Consider the following 4,101-nt stretch of genomic DNA (forward strand, 5'->3'; position numbering starts at 1 on the left):
GGGGGGGGGGGGGGGGGGGACGGGGGAGGAGGTGCGGGGAGAGAGGAAGGGGGCTTTGCTGTGAGAAGGCATCAAAGATTAATGGATGGCTTTGCATCGCAGTCTGCAGTAAACAGGAAACTAGTTTGAAAGGAAAGGAGAGGACTGTGTGTCTTTATTTTTTAAAATACGGACTGTGCCGTTCTACTGAATCTTGAATCATGCCCAAAGGATGAGCTGTCGGTGCTGCAGTCGTGACCCAGGCTGAGCGCCCAATGGCAGAGATAGCAGTTTTTATTCCCTTTCTCTGGCCCCTTAAGAGTTGAAAGATGGTCCGGTTTTTCAGAGTGGACTCCGTATCTTTGCCACTTTGGAGATACCGAGAAACCACAGAATTGCTCGTAGTTTATGTGGAAATCAGGTACATACAAAGTTAGCTAGCAGTAGTGTGGGAGTGGGGGGGACCAGCTATATTTAAAACATGTGCCAATGCTTATGTAAGAAGTGCGTTCTCCTACCGGGTATGTCAGTTTTGGGCTGAGTTTACTTATGATTTTAGCCTCTAGTTTTGCCCTCTAACATTTTTCAGGGCTTACCATCCTAACATATGGACAGACAGAAAACCTTTCTTGAGATTGGTTTTAGCGGATGGTAGAATTTTTTCTGTTGGATTGGACAAAGAGAAATGATTTTTTTCTTTTGATGGGAGAAAAAGGTGTAGAAACTTACAGCCTTAAATTTTCTGTTGTACTGAATTTAAAATTGGATTATACAGCTTTCTTATTTTTGCTTTTTTTTCTTAAAGGAGTTTATCTAGGAGATGTGAATATCCTTTTTTTGGTAAGATTGAATTTTGTTTCTTTTTCTTAACATAATTCTTCAACAGACAAGCCATGACTTTAAAAATGTACATTTTCCAAATTGTTCAGGATGATTTGTTTCATTTCTTCATATTCAAAACCAAAACGCAGTGTTTTCAGGAAAGCGTAGAATGAGACTCCTGTGTTTCCTAACCCACAGATATGAATGGTGAACTGTGCAACGTTATACTTGTACAGGACAGTACTGTGTAAGTAGTGATTGCTGTTTCCAAGCCTGGGAAAGTCATTTAATGAAATCATTGTGGTCCTGTTTTTGGTTAGCATTTGTTGAGTCTTTTTTTGCTGTTTTTGGAAAGGATTTTTTTAAAGCTGTCCCACTGTGTAAACCATCTTTAAGTTTGAGTCACATTTAGTTTACATTACTTGCTGAGATGGTTGTTTTGGCATATTACTTTCCCAGCTCTTATAACATTTAAGGAGGAAATATAAAAATCTTTGATGTAGGAGAAAATTTGTGTAACTGTACAGGGCAGGAAATAGCTTATATATTTGGCTGTAGGAGTATCAGGCTTTAGATTTTCCTTGCATTCAGTTCCTCTGCTTATTTTTGAGGATTATCTAGTATTGTTTTGATTTTAAGAGAATTTTAAGCTTCCTCTGACCTGGAACATTAGCTCTGATAATAAATCTCGGAAAAAAATAAATTAGGCTTGAACCAAACATCATAGAAATACAATCTTTTTACCCCAGGAGAGAAATCTCCATTTTTACTTCATGCTTCTAATAGAGTGGCTTGGCAAATGTGAATGAGTTCAGTGATTTTATTTTGTTTATTTATTTTTTAAAAGATTTATTTATTGGGCGCCTGAGTGGCTCAGATGGTTAAGCATCTGCCTTCGGCTCAGGTCATGATCCCAGGGTCCTGGGATCGAGTCCCGCATCGGGCTCCCTGCTCCTTGGGAGCCTGCTTCTCTCTCTCTCTCTCTCTCTCTCTCTCTCTGTCTCTCATGAATAAATAAATAAAATCTTTAAAAAAAAAAAAAGATTTATTTATTTGAGGGGGAGAAGGGGAGAAGGGGCAGAGGAAGAGGGAGAGAGAATCTCAAGCAGACTCCCCACTGAGTGGGGAGCCCAGTGCGGGGCTCCATGCTAGGCTGGATCTCAGAACCCTGAGATCATGACCTGAGGCAAAATTAAGAGTCAGACACTTAACCAGCTGAGCCACTCAAGCACCCGATTTTATGTTTCCACATTTTATTGAGATGTTAATTTAGTGTGAGGTGCTGGAGTATAGTATGCGGTATTTACTTGTGATGGTGATCACCCTATCATGTGGCCCTTACACTTCAGACAGGTTCAAAGTTATAAAGTTGGGGGGGATTTTTTTTTTTTTGGTCTTTCCGCAGCTTTTGTGGGTAGCATTTTAGACTTTTTTTTTTTTTTTAAGTAAGCTCAACATCCAATGCTGGGCTTGAACTCATGACCCTGAAATCAAGACTGAGCTGATATCCTGTTGGATACTTAACTGATTGAGCCACCCAGGTGCTCCTTGTGGGTAGCATTTTATATTTAGTTTTCCATATATTGAATTTGTTTCCCCCATGTCCATATACAGGGCCAGCTTGCCAATAACTTGCTAAAATATCGCTCACATACAGAAATAGGTGAAATGTTTAGTGAGCAGTAGAGTTGTTATTAAGTGGGCATATTTCATTCTATCCAAGGTCCTCCTTAATTCAGACATTTGAGTGTTGGATTTACTATACAGTAGAATTTGGGGATCAGTCTCCGATATTCTTCTGTAATGAGAGCTTTAGGAATTCAAGATTTTCTTTTTATTCTATTTGTGAGGCAGGAATAGTGGTAATTGAGAGGGAATTTGTCCCTTCTGCTAAGGGCCCTCTTTTGTAATAGAGATGATCTTCTGTAAGAATTAGGGAGATTTTTTTCCCTCTAGTTGTTCAGATCTTGATTTCTGATGCAGGATTGGTTATTTGTTTAGTTTAAATTTTTTTCTTTATCCTTTTGAGAGCTACAAAAAATGGTGAAAGTGGGTACATTTAAAAAAAGCAAGACATTAAAAAAGGGGAAGGCTCCAAGTCAGATGAAAGAAATATAGACCACAGGTATTAACTCAGTAGTAGTCCCTACAAAAGCAGTTGTGATTTATATTGGATTCTAGAATATGGGAAAAGAGTTACTTTTCCATTGAGTATAAAGCCTGTCTGTGATGTTATTATCTCAGTCTGTGATGGCTTTCACACTTGGCTGGTGGTTTGTGAGAAAAATCTATTGTTTATGTACTTTGAAATAAAACAAACTGAGTTATCTGTTTGACTACCTGAGTAAGTATATTTTCTTAGTTATCTAGATAGCTTAGATGTATTAACACTTTTTACAAATGAATTTCTTTTTTTAATCCCCAATAATGGATATTTGACATTTGCAAATAGAAAAAGAAGGTAATAAAAATCACCTTTGCCCTACTTTTGAAAGGATGTTAATGTGATATTTTGGTGTATTCTCAAGATTTTCTTCTTTTAATAATATGAGCTTTGAGAAATTGAGGTTCCTGAATGCTGTAATTTGCAGTAAATGTTGATTAGCGTTTTTATTTTTCAGTGTTTTTTTTCCCATTAGGACACAACATTCAGTTTTGATTGTCTCACAGTATTTTTTCTTATGTAGGAAAATTATTAAAGTGGTCTTGTTCATTTAAAGTACTCAGAATTTAGTATTTATGAGAATGTTTATTTTGCATTCTGGATATATCACTTCTGAGTAATGGGAATGATATATGATCACTCAGTGATCAATACAATCAGTTTTTCAGTGATTGAGAAACTTATAATGATGGTTTGTCGAATTGAACTCCTTTTTTTTTTTAATCCCTCCCCAATGTCTTTTTTTTTTTTTTTAACTGAGCTAGGAAGCTATGAAAATTAGAGGGTAAAATGGAAATACTGACAAATATTTAACCATAGCATACCAATCTGTCACTGTAATTTTCTTCAGAAATAAATGTTTTCGTTTGTCCTGTAATTCTGAAATTACTGCCAAAGCTGGAAAATTTGTTTAGCTTTCTCAGCAAAATTCTTAAAAGGATATTGTCAGAGCCAACAATCCAGAATTATCATTACTCTTAAAATTGTCTTTAACCCACTTCTGTTTGCCTTATTCTCATAATTCTTTGGATTAGTTTAAAGCTCTATCATATAAAGCAGTGTTGCACAGAATTGTCCTGGAGATCTTTCATTTCCTTCCCTTCCTTTTTTTTTTTTTTTTTTTTTTTTTTTTTTTT

The 4,101-nt window shown here is 36.4% G+C and overlaps 1 protein-coding gene across 2 annotated transcripts in view; it reads left to right on the top strand.

Annotated features, from left to right (window-relative positions):
- The window catches only part of RNF145 (ring finger protein 145), a 55,650-nt gene that overhangs the window by 1,561 nt on the left and 49,988 nt on the right, over positions 1 to 4,101 (top strand). Inside the window, exon 2 of one of the 2 annotated variants that reach the window (XM_025867121.2) lies at positions 785 to 819. The exons of the other annotated variant lie outside the window; for it this stretch is intronic. The gene's annotated coding sequence lies outside the window, so the exon portion shown is untranslated. The remainder of the gene's footprint in view (positions 1 to 784; positions 820 to 4,101) is intronic. 2 annotated transcript variants of the gene reach the window in all.

The sequence above is a fragment of the Callorhinus ursinus genome, unplaced genomic scaffold (genome assembly GCF_003265705.2).
Source record: "Callorhinus ursinus isolate GAN/ISIS: 27379988/994484 unplaced genomic scaffold, GSC_fseal_2.0 scaffold3, whole genome shotgun sequence".
NCBI lineage: Eukaryota > Metazoa > Chordata > Mammalia > Carnivora > Otariidae > Callorhinus > Callorhinus ursinus.